Here is a 17,153-nt window from a genome sequence, read left to right as displayed (position 1 = left end):
AACTCCGTTCTATACATATATATGGTGTGGTACAAGCTCCAACTCGGTTTTACAGTGAAAACTGCAGGAACTTCAAACCGGCACTAGGAAACAGACTGAGAAAGCAGAGATATAGTGTCTCCTGCAACCGGTTCCCTTGGTGCTAGATGAACGAACGTCTCTCCACTTGCTAAGTTCTGAGAGATAATTGTGTGTGAAAGCCGTCCTTCACCTAGCTTGTTGGGAACACAAAGTTTCTTTTCAGTTGCAAACTCCATTCCATACTTATATAAGGGGAGGTACTAGCTCCAACTCGGTTTTACAGTGAAATCTGCAGGAACTTCAAACCGGCACTAGGAAACAGACTCAGAAGCAGACAAATAGTATTTCATGCAACCCTTTCCCTTGGTGCTAGATGAACGAACGTCTTTCCACTTGGTCAGTTCCGAGAGATAAGTGGGTGTGAAAGCCGTACTTCACCTAGATTGTTGGGAACACAAAGTTTCTTTTCAGTTCAAAACTCCATTCCATACATATATAAGGGGAGGTACATTTTCCCATCGGTTTTACAGTGAAAACTGCAGGAACTTCAAACAGGCACTAGGAAAAAGACTGAGAAAGCAGAGAAATAGTGTCTCCTGCAACCCGTTCCCTTGGTGCTAGATGAACGAACGTCTCTCCACTTGCTCAGTTCTGAGAGATAAGTGTGTGTGAAAGCCGTCCTTCAACTAGCTTGTTGGGAACACAAAGTTTCTTTTCAGTTGCAAACTCCGATCCATACATATATATGGGGAGGTACTAGCTCCAACTCGGTTTTACAGTGAAAACTGCAGGAACTTCAAACCGGCACTAGGAATCAGAATGAGAAAGCAGAGAAAAAGTGTCTCCTGCAACCCGTTCCCTTGGTGCTAGATGAACGAACGTCTCTCCACTTGCTAAGTTCTGAGAGATAATTGTGTGTGAAAGCCGTCCTTCACCTAGCTTGTTGGGAACACAAAGTTTCTTTTCAGTCGCAAACCCCATTCCATACATATATATGGGGAGGTACTAGCTCCAACTCGGTTTTACAGTGAAATCTGCAGGAACTTCAAACCGGCACTAGGAAACAGACTGAGAAGCAGAGAAAAAGTGTTTCCTGCAACCCGTTCCCTTGGTGCTAGATGAACGAATGTCTTTCCACTTGCTCAGTTCCGAGAGATAAGTGGGTGTGAAAGCCGTAGTTCAAATAGCTTGTTGGGAACACAAAGATTCTTTTCAGTTGCAAACTCCATTCCATACATATATAAGGGGAGGTACAATTTACAACTCGGTTTTACAGTGAAAACTGCAGGAACTTCAAACAGGCACTAGGAAACAGACTGAGAATGCAGAGAAATAGTGTCTCCTGCAACACGTTCCCTTGGTGATAGATGAACGAACGTCTCTCCACTTGCTCAGTTCTGAGAGATAAGTGTGTGTGAAAGCCGTCCTTCAACTAGCTTGTTGGGACACAAAGTTTCTTTTCAGTTGCAAACTCTTATCCATACATATATATGGGGAGGTACTAGCTCCAACTCGGTTTTACAGTGAAAACTGCAGGAACTTCAAACCGGCACTAGGAAACAGACTGAGAAAGCAGAGAAAAAGTGTCTCCTGCAACCCGTTCCCTTGGTGCTAGATGAACGAACGTCTCTCCACTAGCTAAGTTATGAGAGATAAGTGTGTGTGAAAGCCGTCCTTCACCTAGATTGTTGGGAACACAAAGTTTCTTTTCAGTTGCAAACTCCGATCAATACATATATAAGGGGAGGTACAAGCTCCAAATAGGGTTTAAAGTGAAAACTGCAGGAACATCAAACCGGCACTAGGAAACAGACTGAGAAAGCAGAGAAAATGTGTCTCCTGCAACCCGTTCCCTTGGTGCTAGATGAACGAACGTCTCTCCACTTGCTCAGTTCTGAGAGAAAATTGTGTGTGAAAGCCGTACTTCACCCAGGTTGTTGGGAACAAAAATTTTGTTTTCAGTTTCAAACTCCATTCCATACATATATATGGGGAGGTACTAATTCCAACACGGTTTTACAGTGAAAACTGCAGGAACTTCAAACCGGCACTAGGAAACAGACTGAGAAAGCAGAGAAAAAGTGTCTCCTGCAACCCGTTCCCTTGGTGCTAGATGAACGAATGTCTCTCCACTTGCTAAGTTCTGAGAGATAAGTGTGTGTGAAAGCCGTCCTTCAACTAGCTTGTTGGGAACACAAAGTTTCTTTTCAGTTGCAAACTCCATTCCATACATATATATGGGGAAGTACTAGCTCCAACTCGGTTTTACAGTGAAAACTGTAGGAAATTCAAACCGGCACTATGAAACAGACTGAGAAGCAGAGAAAAAGTGTCTCCTGCAACCTGTTCCCTTGGTGCTAGATGAACGAACGTCTCTCCACTTGCTCAGTTCTGAGAGATAATTGTGTGTGAAAGCCGTCCTTCACCTAGCTTGTTGGGAAAAAAAGGTTTTTTTTCAGTTGCAAACTCCGATCCATACATATATAAGGGGAGGTACAAGCTCCAACTAGGTTTTAAAGTGAAAACTGCAGGAACATCAAACCGGCACTAGGAAACAGACTGAGAAAGCAGAGAAAAAGTGTCTCCTGCAACCCTTTCCCTTGGTGTTAGATGAACGAACGTCTCTCCACTTGCTCATTTCTGAGAGATAAGTGTGTTTGAAAGCCGTCCTTCACCTAGCTTGTTGGGAACAACAAGATTCTTTTCAGTTGCAAACTCCATTCCATACATATATAAGGGGAGGTACAAGCTCCAATTATGTTTTACAGTGAAAAATGCAGGAACTTCAAACCGGCACTAGGAAACAGACTGAGAAAGCAGAGAAATAGTGTCTCCTGCAACCCGTTCCCTTGGTGCTAGATGAACGAACGTCTCTCCAATTGCTCATTTCTGAGAGATAAGTGTGTGTGAAAGCCGTCCTTCAACTAGCTTGTTGGGAACACAAAGTTTCTTTTCAGTTGCCAACTCCTTTCCATACATATATAAGGGGAGGTACGAGCTCCAAAAATTTTTTACAGTGAAAACTGCAGGAACATCAAACAGGCACTAGGAAACAGACTGAGAAAGCAGAGAAAATGTGTCTCCTGCAACCCGTTCCCTTGGTGTTAGATGAACGAACGTCTCTCCACTTGCTCAGTTCTGAGAGATAAGTGTGTGTGAAAGCCGTCCTTCACCTAGATTGTTGGGAACACGAAGTTTATTTTCAGTTGCAAACTCCGATCCATACATATATAAGGGGAGGTACAAGCTCCAACTAGGTTTTACAGTGATAACTGCAGGAACTTCAAACCGGCACTAGGAAACAGACTGAGAAAGCACAGAAAATGTGTCTCCTGCAACCCGTTCCCTTGCTGCTGGATGAACGAACGTCTTGCCACTTGCTCAGTTCAGAGAGATAAGTGTGTGTGAAGGACGTCCTTCACCTCGCTTGTTGGGAACACAAAGTTTCTTTTCAGTTGCAAACTCCATTCCATACATATATATGGGGAGGTACTAGCTCCAACTCGGTTTTACAGTGAAAACTGCAGGAAATTCAAACCGGCACTTGGAAACAGACTGAGAAAGCAGAGAAAATGTGTCTCCTGTAACTTGTTCCCTTGGTGCTAGATGAACGAATGTCTCTTCACTTGCTCAGTTCTGAGAGATATGTGTGTGTGAAAGCTGTCCTTCAACTAGCTTGTTGGGAACACAAAGTTTCTTTTCTGTTGCAAACTCCATTCCATACATATATATGGTGTGGTACAAGCTCCAACTCGGTTTTACAGTGAAAACTGCAGGAACTTCAAACCGGCACTAGGAAACAGACTGATAAAGCAGAGAAAAAGTGTCTCCTGCAACCCGTTCCCTTGGTGCTAGATGAACGAATGTCTCTCCACTTGCTAAGTTCTGAGAGATAAGTGTGTGTGAAAGCCGTCCTTCAGCTAGCTTGTTGGGAACACAAAGTTTCTTTTCAGTTGCAAACTCCATTCCATACATATATATGGGGAAGTACTAGCTCCAACTCGGTTTTACAGTGAAAACTGTAGGAACTTCAAACCGGCACTATGAAACAGACTGAGAAGCACAGAAAAAGTGTCTCCTGCAACCGGTTCCCTTGGTGCTAGATGAACGAACGTCTCTCCACTTGCCAAGTTCTGAGAGATAATTGTGTGTGAAAGCCGTCCTTCACCTAGCTTGTTGGGAACAAAAGGTTTCTTTTCAGTAGCAAACTCCGATCCATACATATATAAGGGGAGGTACAAGCTCCAACTAGGTTTTAAAGTGAAAACTGCAGGAACATCAAACCGGCACTAGGAAACAGACTGAGAAAGCAGAGAAAAAGTGTCTCCTGCAACCCGTTCCCTTGGTGTTAGATGAACGAACGTCTCTCCACTTGCTCATTTCTGAGAGATAAGTGTGTTTGAAAGCCGACCTTCACATAGCTTGTTGGGAACAAAAAGATTCTTTTCAGTTGCAAACTCCATTCCATACATATATAAGGGGAGGTACAAGCTCCAATTATGTTTTACAGTGAAAAATGCAGGAACTTCAAACCGGCACTAGGAAACAGACTGAGAAAGCAGAGAAATAGTGTCTCCTGCAACCCGTTCCCTTGGTGCTAGATGAACGAACGTCTCTCCAATTGCTCATTTCTGAGAGATAAGTGTGTGTGAAAGCCGTCCTTCACCTAGCTTGTTGGGAACACAAAGTTTCTTTTCAGTTGCCAACTCCATTCCATACATATATAAGGGGAGGTACAAGCTCCAAATATTTTTTACAGTGAAAACTGCAGGAACATCAAACAGGCACTAGGAAACAGACTGAGAAAGCAGAGAAAATGTGTCTCCTGCAACCCGTTCCCTTGGTGTTAAATGAACGAACGTCTCTCCACTTGCAAAGTTCTGAGAGATAAGTGTGTGTGAAAGCCGTCCTTCAACTAGCTTGTTGGGAACACAAAGTTTCTTTTCAGTTGCAAACTCCATTCCATACATATATATGGGGAGGTACTAGCTCCAACACGGTTTTACAGTGAAAACTGCAGGAACTTCAAACCGGCACTATGAAACAGACTGAGAAAGCAGAGAAAAAGTGTCTCCAGCAACCCGTTCCCTTGGTGCTAGATGAACGAACGTCTCTCCACTAGCTAAGTTATGAGAGATAAGTGTGTGTGAAAGCCATCCTTCACCTAGATTGTTGGGAACACGAAGTTTCTTTTCAGTTGCAAACTCCGATTCATACATATATAAGGGGAGGTACAAGCTCCAACTAGGTTTTACAGTGAAAACTGCAGGAACTTCAAACCGGCACTAGGAAACAGACGGAGAAAGAACAGAAAATGTGTCTCCTGCAACCCGTTCCCTTGCTGCTGGATGAACGAACGTCTTGCCACTTGCTCAGTTCCGAGAGATAAGTGTGTGTGAAGGACGTCCTTCACCTCGCTTGTTGGGAACACAAAGTTTCTTTTCAGTTGCAAACTCCATTCCATACATATATATGGGGAGGTACTAGCTCCAACTCGGTTTTACAGTGAAAACTGCAGGAAATTCAAACCGGCACTAGGAAACAGACTGAGAAAGCAGAGAAAATGTGTCTCCTGCAACTTGTTCCCTTGGTGCTAGATGAACGAATGTCTCTCCACTTCCTCAGTTCTGAGAGATATGTGTGTGTGAAAGCTGTCCTTCACCTAGCTTGTTGGGAACACAAAGTTTCTTTTCTGTTGCAAACACCATTCCATACATATATATGGGGTGGTACAAGCTCCAACTCGGTTTTACAGTGAAAACTGCAGGAACTTCAAACCGGCACTAGGAAACAGACTGATAAAGCAGAGAAAAAGTTTCTCCTGCAACCCGTTCCCTTGGTGCTAGATGAACGAACGTCTCTCCACTAGCTAAGTTATGAGAGATAAGTGTGTGTGAAAGCCGTCCTTCACCTAGATTGTTGGGAACACAAAGTTTCTTTTCAGTTGCAAACTCCGATCCATACATATATAAGGGGAGGTACAAGCTCCAACTAGGTTTTACAGTGAAAACTGCAGGAACTTCAAACCGGCACTAGGAAACAGACTGAGAAAGCAGAGAAAAAGTGTCTCCTGCATCCCGTTCCCAGGTGCTAGATGAACGAAAGTCTCTCCACTTGCTCAGTTCTGAGAGATAAGTGTGTGTAAAAGCCGTCCTTCACCTAGCTTGTTGGGAACACCAAGTTTCTTTTCAGTGGCAAACTCCATTCCATACATACATATGGGTAGGTACTAGCTCCAACTCGGTTTTACAGTGAAAACTGCAGGAACTTCAAACCGGCACTAGGAAACAGACTGAGAAAGCAGAGAAAAAGTGTCTCCTGCAACCCGTTCCCTTGGTGCTAGATGAACGAACGTCTCTCCATTTGCTCAGTTCTGAGAGATATGTGTGTGTGATAGCCGTCCTTCACCTAGCTTGTTGGGAACACAAAGTTTCTTTTCTGTTGCAAACTCCGTTCTATACATATATATGGTGTGGTACAAGCTCCAACTCGGTTTTACAGTGAAAACTGCAGGAACTTCAAACCGGCACTAGGAAACAGACTGATAAAGCAGAGAAAAAGTGTCTCCTGCAACTTGTTCCCTTGGTGCTAGATGAACGAATGTTTCTCCACTTGCTCAGTTCTGAGAGATAATTGGGTGTGAAAGCTGTCCTTCACCTAGCTTGTTGGGAACACAAAGTTTCTTTTCTGTTGCAAACTCCATCCCATACATATATAAGGGGAGGTACTAGCTCCAACTCGGTTTTACAGTGAAAACTGCAGGAACTTCATACCGGCACTAGGAAACATACTGAGTAAGCAGAGAGATAGTGTCTCCTGCAACCCGTTCCCTTGGTGCTAGATGAACGAACGTCTCTCCACTTGCTCAGTTCTCAGAGATAATTGTGTGTGAAAGCCGTCCTTCACCTAGCTTGTTGGGAACACAAAGTTTCTTTTCAGTTGCAAACTCCATTCCATACATATATATGGGGAGGTACTAGCTCCAAATCGGTTTTAAAGTGAAAACAGCAGGAACTTCAAACCGGCACTAGGAAACAGTCTGAGAAAGCAGGGAAAAAGTGTCTCCTGCAACCCGTTCCCTTGGTGCTAGATGAACGAACGTCTCTCCACTTGCTCAGTTCTGAGAGATAAGTGTGTGTGAAAGCCGTCCTTCACCTAGCTTGTTGGGAACACAAAGTTTCTTTTCAGTTGCAAACTCCATTCCATACATATATATGGGGAGGTACTAGCTCCAACTCGGTTTTACAGTGAAAACTGCAGGAATTTCAAACCGGCAGTAGGAAACAGACTGAGAAAGCAGAGAAATAGTGTCTCCTGCAACCCGTTCCCTTGGTGCTAGATGAACGAACGTCTCTCCACTAGCTAAGTTATGAGAGATAAGTGTGTGTGAAAGCCGTCCTTCACCTAGATTGTTGGGAACACAAAGTTTCTTTTCAGTTGCAAACTCCGATCCATACATATATAAGGGGAGGTACAAGCTCCAACTAGGTTTTACAGTGAAAACTGCAGGAACTTCAAACCGGCACTAGGAAACAGACTGAGAAAGCAGAGAAAAAGTGTCTCCTGCATCCCGTTCCCAGGTGCTAGATGAACGAAAGTCTCTCCACTTGCTCAGTTCTGAGAGATAAGTGTGTGTAAAAGCCGTCCTTCACCTAGCTTGTTGGGAACACCAAGTTTCTTTTCAGTGGCAAACTCCATTCCATACATACATATGGGTAGGTACTAGCTCCAACTCGGTTTTACAGTGAAAACTGCAGGAACTTCAAACCGGCACTAGGAAACAGACTGAGAAAGCAGAGAAAAAGTGTCTCCTGCAACCCGTTCCCTTGGTGCTAGATGAACGAACGTCTCTCCACTTGCTCAGTTCTGAGAGATATGTGTGTGTGATAGCCGTCCTTCACCTAGCTTGTTGGGAACACAAAGTTTCTTTTCTGTTGCAAACTCCGTTCTATACATATATATGGTGTGGTACAAGCTCCAACTCGGTTTTACAGTGAAAACTGCAGGAACTTCAAACCGGCACTAGGAAACAGACTGATAAAGCAGAGAAAAAGTGTCTCCTGCAACCCGTTCCATTGGTGCTAGATGAACGAACGTCTCTCCACTTGCTCAGTTCCGAGAGATAATTGGGTGTGAAAGCCGTACTTCAAATAGCTTGTTGGGAACACAAAGTTTCTTTTCAGTTGCAATCTCCATTCCATACATATATAAGGGGAGGTACTAGCTCCAACTCGATTTTACAGTGAAAACTGCAGGAACTTCAAACCGGCACTAGGTAACAGACTGAGAAAGCAGAGAAAAAGTGTCTCCTGCAACCCGTTCCCTTGGTGCTAGATGAACGAACGTCTCTCCACTTGCTCAGTTCTGAGAGATATTTGTGTGTGAAAGCCGTCCTTCACCTAGCTTGTTGGGAACACAAAGTTTCTTTTCAGTTGCAAACTCCATTCCATACATATATAAGGGGAGGTACAAGCTCCAACACGGTTTTACAGTGAAAAAGGCAGGAACTTCAAACCGGCACTAGGAAACAGACTGACAAAGCACAGAAAATGTGTCTCCTGCAACCCGTTCCCTTGCTGCTGGATGAACGAACGTCTTGCCACTTGCTCAGTTCCGAGAGATAAGTGTGTGTGAAGGACGTCCTTCACCTTGCTTGTTGGGAACACAAAGTTTCTTTTCAGTTGCAAACTCCATTCCATACATATATATGGGGAGGTACTAGCTCCAACTCGGTTTTACAGTGAAAACTGCAGGAAATTCAAACCGGCACTAGGAAACAGACTGAGAAAGCAGAGAAAATGTGTCTCCTGCAACTTGTTCCCTTGGTGCTAGATGAACGAATGTTTCTCCACTTGCTCAGTTCTGAGAGATATGTGTGTGTGAAAGCTGTCCTTCACCTAGCTTGTTGGGAACACAAAGTTTCTTTTCTGTTGCAAACTCCATCCCATACATATATAAGGGGAGGTACTAGCTCCAAATCGGTTTTACAGTGAAAACTGCAGGAACTTCATACCGGCACTAGGAAACATACTGAGTAAGCAGAGAGATAGTGTCTCCTGCAACCCGTTCCCTTGGTGCTAGATGAACGAACGTCTCTCCACTTGCTCAGTTCTCAGAGATAATTGTGTGTGAAAGCCGTCCTTCACCTAGCTTGTTGGGAACACAAAGTTTCTTTTCAGTTGCAAACTCCATTCCATACATATATATGGGGAGGTACTAGCTCCAAATCGGTTTTAAAGTGAAAACAGCAGGAACTTCAAACCGGCACTAGGAAACAGTCTGAGAAAGCAGGGAAAAAGTGTCTCCTGCAACCCGTTCCCTTGGTGCTAGATGAACGAACGTCTCTCCACTTGCTCAGTTCTGAGAGATAAGTGTGTGTGAAAGCCGTCCTTCACCTAGCTTGTTGGGAACACAAAGTTTCTTTTCAGTTGCAAACTCCATTCCATACATATATATGGGGAGGTACTAGCTCCAACTCGGTTTTACAGTGAAAACTGCAGGAATTTCAAACCGGCAGTAGGAAACAGACTGAGAAAGCAGAGAAATAGTGTCTCCTGCAACCCGTTCCCTTGGTGCTAGATGAACGAACGTCTCTCCACTTGCTCAGTTCTGAAAATAAGTGTGTGTGAAAGCCGTTCTTCACCTAGCTTGTTGGGAACACAAAGTTTCTTTTCAGTTGCAAACTCCATTCCATACATATATAAGGGGAGGTACTAGCTCCAAATCGGTTTTACAGTGAAAACTGCGGGAACTTCAAACCGGCACTACGAAAAAGCCTGAGAAAGCAGAGAAAAAGTGTCTCCTGCAACCCGTTCCCTTGGTGTTAGATGAACGAACGTCTCTCCACTTGCTCATTTCTGAGAGATAAGTGTGATTGAAAGCCGTCCTTCACCTGGCTTGTTGGGAACAAAAAGATTCTTTTCAGTTGCAAACTCCATTCCATACATATATAAGGGGAGGTACAAGCTCCAATTACGTTTTACAGGAAAAATGCAGGAACTTCAAACCGGCACTAGGAAACAGACTGAGAAAGCAGAAAAATAGTGTCTCCTGCAACCCGTTCCCTTGGTGCTAGATGAACGAACGTCTCTCCAATTGCTCATTTCTGAGAGATAAGTGTGTGTGAAAGCCGTCCTTCCCCTAGCTTGTTGGGAACACAAAGTTTCTTTTCAGTTGCCAACTCCATTCCATACATATATAAGGGGAGGTACAAACTCCAAATATTTTTTACAGTGAAAACTGCAGGAACATCAAACAGGCACTAGGAAACAGACTGAGAAAGCAGAGAAAAAGTGTCTCCAGCAACCCGTTCCCTTGGTGCTAGATGAACGAATGTCTCTCCACTTCCTCAGTTCTGAGAGATATGTGTGTGTGAAAGCTGTCCTTCACCTAGCTTGTTGGGAACACAAAGTTTCTTTTCTGTTGCAAACACCATTCCATACATATATATGGGGTGGTACAAGCTCCAACTCGGTTTTACAGTGAAAACTGCAGGAACTTCAAACCGGCACTAGGAAACAGACTGATAAAGCAGAGAAAAAGTGTCTCCTGCCACCCGTTCCCTTGGTGCTAGATGAACGAACGTCTCTCCACTTGCTAAGTTCTGAGAGATAAGTGTGTGTGAAAGCCGTCCTTCAACTAGCTTGTTGGGAACACAAAGTTTCTTTTCAGTTGCAAACTCCGATCCATAAATATATATGGGGAGGTACTAGCTCCAACTCGGTTTTACAGTGAAAACTGCAGGAACTTCAAACCGGCACTAGGAAACAGACTGAGAAAGTAGAAAAAAAGTGTCTCCAGCAACCCGTTCCCTTGGTGCTAGATGAACGAACGTCTCTCCACTAGCTAAGTTATGAGAGATAAGTGTGTGTGAAAGCCGCCTTCACCTAGATTGTTGGGAACACAAAGTTTCTTTTCAGTTGCAAACTCCGATCCATACATATATAAGGGGAGGTACAAGCTCCAACTAGGTTTTACAGTGAAAACTGCAGGAACTTCAAACCGGCACTAGGAAACAGTCTGAGAAAGCAGAGAAAAAGTGTCTCCTGCATCCCGTTCCCAGGTGCTAGATGAACGAAAGTCTCTCCACTTGCTCAGTTCTGAGAGATAAGTGTGTGTAAAAGCCGTCCTTCACCTAGCTTGTTGGGAACACCAAGTTTCTTTTCAGTGGCAAACTCCATTCCATACATATATATGGGTAGGTACAAGCTCCAACTCGGTTTTACAGTGAAAACTGCAGGAACTTCAAACCGGCACTAGGAAACAGACTGAGAAAGCAGAGAAAAAGTGTCTCCTGCAACACGTTCCCTTGGTGCTAGATGAACGAACGTCTCTCCACTTGCTCAGTTCTGAGAGATATGTGTGTGTGAAAGCCGTCCTTCACCTAGCTTGTTGGGAACACAAAGTTTCTTTTCAGTTGCAAACTCCATTCCATACATATATAAGGGGAGGTACAAGCTCCAACACGGTTTTACAGTGAAAAAGGCAGGAACTTCAAACCGGCACTAGGAAACAGACTGAGAAAGCACAGAAAATGTGTCTCCTGCAACCCGTTCCCTTGCTGCTGGATGAACGAACGTCTTGCCACTTGCTCAGTTCCGAGAAATAAGTGTGTGTGAAGGACGTCCTTCACCTTGCTTGTTGGGAACACAAAGTTTCTTTTCAGTTGCAAACTCCATTCCATACGTATATATGGGGAGGTACTAGCTCCATCTCGGTTTTACAGTGAAAACTGCAGGAAATTCAAACCGGCACTAGGAAACAGACTGAGAAAGCAGAGAAAATGTGTCTCCTGCAACTTGTTCCATTGGTGCTAGATGAACGAATGTCTCTTCACTTGCTCAGTTCTGAGAGATATGTGTGTATGAAAGCTGTCCTTCACCTAGCTTGTTGGGAACACAAAGTTTCTTTTCAGTTGCAAACTCCATTCCATACATATATATGGTGTGGTACAAGCTCCAACTCGGTTTTACAGTGAAAACTGCAGGAACTTCAAACCGGCACTAGGAAACAGACTGATAAAGCAGAGAAAAAGTGTCTCCTGCAACCCGTTCCATTGGTGCTAGATGAACGAACGTCTCTCCACTTGCTCAGTTCCGAGAGATAATTGGGTGTGAAAGCCGTACTTCAAATAGCTTGTTGGGAACACAAAGTTTCTTTTCAGTTGCAAACTCCATTCCATACATATATAAGGGGAGGTACTAGCTCCAACTCGGTTTTACAGTGAAAACTGCAGGAACTTCAAACCGGCACTAGGAAACAGACTGAGAAAGTAGAAAAAAAGTGTCTCCAGCAACCCGTTCCCTTGGTGCTAGATGAACGAACGTCTCTCCACTAGCTAAGTTATGAGAGATAAGTGTGTGTGAAAGCCGCCTTCACCTAGATTGTTGGGAACACAAAGTTTCTTTTCAGTTGCAAACTCCGATCCATACATATATAAGGGGAGGTACAAGCTCCAACTAGGTTTTACAGTGAAAACTGCAGGAACTTCAAACCGGCACTAGGAAACAGTCTGAGAAAGCAGAGAAAAAGTGTCTCCTGCATCCCGTTCCCAGGTGCTAGATGAACGAAAGTCTCTCCACTTGCTCAGTTCTGAGAGATAAGTGTGTGTAAAAGCCGTCCTTCACCTAGCTTGTTGGGAACACCAAGTTTCTTTTCAGTGGCAAACTCCATTCCATACATATATATGGGTAGGTACAAGCTCCAACTCGGTTTTACAGTGAAAACTGCAGGAACTTCAATCCGGCACTAGGAAACAGACTGAGAAAGCAGAGAAAAAGTGTCTCCTGCAACACGTTCCCTTGGTGCTAGATGAACGAACGTCTCTCCACTTGCTCAGTTCTGAGAGATATGTGTGTGTGAAAGCCGTCCTTCACCTAGCTTGTTGGGAACACAAAGTTTCTTTTCAGTTGCAAACTCCATTCCATACATATATAAGGGGAGGTACAAGCTCCAACACGGTTTTACAGTGAAAAAGGCAGGAACTTCAAACCGGCACTAGGAAACAGACTGAGAAAGCACAGAAAATGTGTCTCCTGCAACCCGTTCCCTTGCTGCTGGATGAACGAACGTCTTGCCACTTGCTCAGTTCCGAGAAATAAGTGTGTGTGAAGGACGTCCTTCACCTTGCTTGTTGGGAACACAAAGTTTCTTTTCAGTTGCAAACTCCATTCCATACGTATATATGGGGAGGTACTAGCTCCATCTCGGTTTTACAGTGAAAACTGCAGGAAATTCAAACCGGCACTAGGAAACAGACTGAGAAAGCAGAGAAAATGTGTCTCCTGCAACTTGTTCCATTGGTGCTAGATGAACGAATGTCTCTTCACTTGCTCAGTTCTGAGAGATATGTGTGTATGAAAGCTGTCCTTCACCTAGCTTGTTGGGAACACAAAGTTTCTTTTCAGTTGCAAACTCCATTCCATACATATATATGGTGTGGTACAAGCTCCAACTCGGTTTTACAGTGAAAACTGCAGGAACTTCAAACCGGCACTAGGAAACAGACTGATAAAGCAGAGAAAAAGTGTCTCCTGCAACCCGTTCCATTGGTGCTAGATGAACGAACGTCTCTCCACTTGCTCAGTTCCGAGAGATAATTGGGTGTGAAAGCCGTACTTCAAATAGCTTGTTGGGAACACAAAGTTTCTTTTCAGTTGCAAACTCCATTCCATACATATATAAGGGGAGGTACTAGCTCCAACTCGGTTTTACAGTGAAAACTGCAGGAACTTCAAACCGGCACTAGGTAACAGACTGAGAAAGCAGAGAAAAAGTGTCTCCTGCAACCCGTTCCCTTGGTGCTAGATGAACGAACGTCTCTCCACTTGCTAAGTTCTGAGAGATATGTGTGTGTGAAAGCCGTCCTTCACCTAGCTTGTTGGGAACACAAAGTTTCTTTTCAGTTGCAAACTCCATTCCATACATATATAAGGGGAGGTACAAGCTCCAACACGGTTTTACAGTGAAAAAGGCAGGAACTTCAAACCGGCACTAGGAAACAGACTGACAAAGCACAGAAAATGTGTCTCCTGCAACCCGTTCCCTTGCTGCTGGATGAACGAACGTCTTGCCACTTGCTCTGTTCCGAGAGATAAGTGTGTGTGAAGGACGTCATTCACCTCGCTTGTTGGGAACACAAAGTTTCTTTTCAGTTGCAAACTCCATTCCATACATATATATGGGGAGGTACTAGCTCCAACTCGGTTTTACAGTGAAAACTGCAGGAACTTCAAACCGGCACTAGGAAACAGACTGAGAAAGCAGAGAAAAAGTGTCTCCTGCATCCCGTTCCCAGGTGCTAGATGAACGAAAGTCTCTCCACTTGCTCAGTTCTGAGAGATAAGTGTGTGTAAAAGCCGTCCTTCACCTAGCTTGTTGGGAACACCAAGTTTCTTTTCAGTGGCAAACTCCATTCCATACATATATATGGGTAGGTACTAGCTCCAACTCGGTTTTACAGTGAAAACTGCAGGAACTTCAAACCGGCACTAGGAAACAGACTGAGAAAGCAGAGAAAAAGTGTCTCCTGCAACCCGTTTACTTGGTGCTAGATGAACGAACGTCTCTCCACTTGCTCAGTTCTGAGAGATATGTGTGTGTGAAAGCCGTCCTTCACCTAGCTTGTTGGGAACACAAAGTTTCTTTTCAGTTGCAAACTCCATTCGATACATATATAAGGGGAGGTACAAGCTCCAACACGGTTTTACAGTGAAAAAGGCAGGAACTTCAAACCGGCACTAGGAAACAGACTGAGAAAGCACAGAAAATGTGTCTCCTGCAACCCGTTCCATTGCTGCTGGATGAACGAACGTCTTGCCACTTGCTCAGTTCCGAGAGATAATTGTGTGTGAAGGACGTCCTTCACCTCGCTTGTTGGGAACACAAAGTTTCTTTTCAGTTGCAAACTCCATTCCATACATATATATGGGGAGGTACTAGCTCCAACTCGGTTTTACAGTGAAAACTGCAGGAAATTCAAACCGGCACTAGGAAACAGACTGAGAAAGCAGAGAAAATGTGTCTCCTGCAACTTGTTCCCTTGGTGCTAGATGAACGAATGTCTCTTCACTTGCTCAGTTCTGAGAGATATGTGTGTGTGAAAGCTGTCCTTCACCTAGCTTGTTGGGAACACAAAGATTCTTTTCTGTTGCAAACTCCATTCCATACATATATATGGTGTGGTACAAGCTCCAACTCGGTTTTACAGTGAAAACTGCAGGAACTTCAAACCGGAACTAGGAAACAGACTGAGAAAGCAGAGAAAAAGTGTCTCCTGCAACCCGTTTACTTGGTGCTAGATGAACGAACGTCTCTCCACTTGCTCAGTTCTGAGAGATATGTGTGTGTGAAAGCCGTCCTTCACCTAGCTTGTTGGGAACACAAAGTTTCTTTTCAGTTGCAAACTCCATTCGATACATATATAAGGGGAGGTACAAGCTCCAACACGGTTTTACAGTGAAAAAGGCAGGAACTTCAAACCGGCACTAGGAAACAGACTGAGAAAGCACAGAAAATGTGTCTCCTGCAACCCGTTCCCTTGCTGCTGGATGAACGAACGTCTTGCCACTTGCTCAGTTCCGAGAGATAATTGTGTGTGAAGGACGTCCTTCACCTCGCTTGTTGGGAACACAAAGTTTCTTTTCAGTTGCAAACTCCATTCCATACATATATATGGGGAGGTACTAGCTCCAACTCGGTTTTACAGTGAAAACTGCAGGAAATTCAAACCGGCACTAGGAAACAGACTGAGAAAGCAGAGAAAATGTGTCTCCTGCAACTTGTTCCCTTGGTGCTAGATGAACGAATGTCTCTTCACTTGCTCAGTTCTGAGAGATATGTGTGTGTGAAAGCTGTCCTTCACCTAGCTTGTTGGGAACACAAAGATTCTTTTCTGTTGCAAACTCCATTCCATACATATATATGGTGTGGTACAAGCTCCAACTCGGTTTTACAGTGAAAACTGCAGGAACTTCAAACCGGCACTAGGAAACAGACTGATAAAGCAGAGAAAAAGTGTCTCCTGCAACCCGTTCCATTGGTGCTAGATGAACGAACGTCTCTCCACTTGCTCAGTTCCGAGAGATAATTGGGTGTGAAAGCCGTACTTCAAATAGCTTGTTGGGAACACAAAGTTCCTTTTCAGTTGCAAACTCCATTCCATACATATATATGGGGAGGTACTAGCTCCAAATCGGTTTTAAAGTGAAAACAGCAGGAACTTCAAACCGGCGCTAGGAAACAGTCTGAGAAAGCAGAGAAAAAGTGTCTCATGCAACCCGTTCCCTTGGTGCTAGATGAACGAACGTCTCTCCACTTGCTCAGTTCTGAGAGATAAGTGTGTGTGAAAGCCGTCCTTCACCTAGCTTGTTGGGAACACAAAGTTTCTTTTCAGTTGCAAACTCCATTCCATACATATATATGGGGAGGTACTAGCTCCAACTCGGTTTTACAGTGAAAACTGCAGGAACTTCAAACCGGCAGTAGGAAACAGACTGAGAAAGCAGAGAAATAGTGTCTCCTGCAACCCGTTCCCTTGGTGCTAGATGAACGAACGTCTCTCCACTTGCTCAGTTCTGAGAAATAAGTGTGTGTGAAAGCCGTTCTTCACCAAGCTTGTTGGGAACACAAAGTTTCTTTTCAGTTGCAAACTCCATTCCATACATATATAAGGGGAGGTACTAGCTCCAAATCGGTTTTACAGTGAAAAAGGCAGGAACTTCAAACCGGCACTAGGAAACAGACTGACAAAGCACAGAAAATGTGTCTCCTGCAACCCGTTCCCTTGCTGCTGGATGAACGAACGTCTTGCCACTTGCTCTCTTCCGAGAGATATGTGTGTGTGAAGGACGTCATTCACCTCGCTTGTTGGGAACACAAAGTTTCTTTTCAGTTGCAAACTCCATTCCATACATATATATGGGGAGGTACTAGCTCCAACTCGGTTTTACAGTGAAAACTGCAGGAACTTCAAACCGGCACTAGGAAACAGACTGAGAAAGCAGAGAAAAAGTGTCTCCTGCATCCCGTTCCCAGGTGCTAGATGAACGAAAGTCTCTCCACTTGCTCAGTTCTGAGAGATAAGTGTGTGTAAAAGCCGTCCTTCACCTAGCTTGTTGGGAACACCAAGTTTC

This window comes from Camelus dromedarius, chromosome 11, assembly GCF_036321535.1.
Source record: "Camelus dromedarius isolate mCamDro1 chromosome 11, mCamDro1.pat, whole genome shotgun sequence".
NCBI lineage: Eukaryota > Metazoa > Chordata > Mammalia > Artiodactyla > Camelidae > Camelus > Camelus dromedarius.
The sequence above is the reverse complement of the archived record's forward strand: the minus strand, read 5'-3'. Positions refer to the sequence as shown.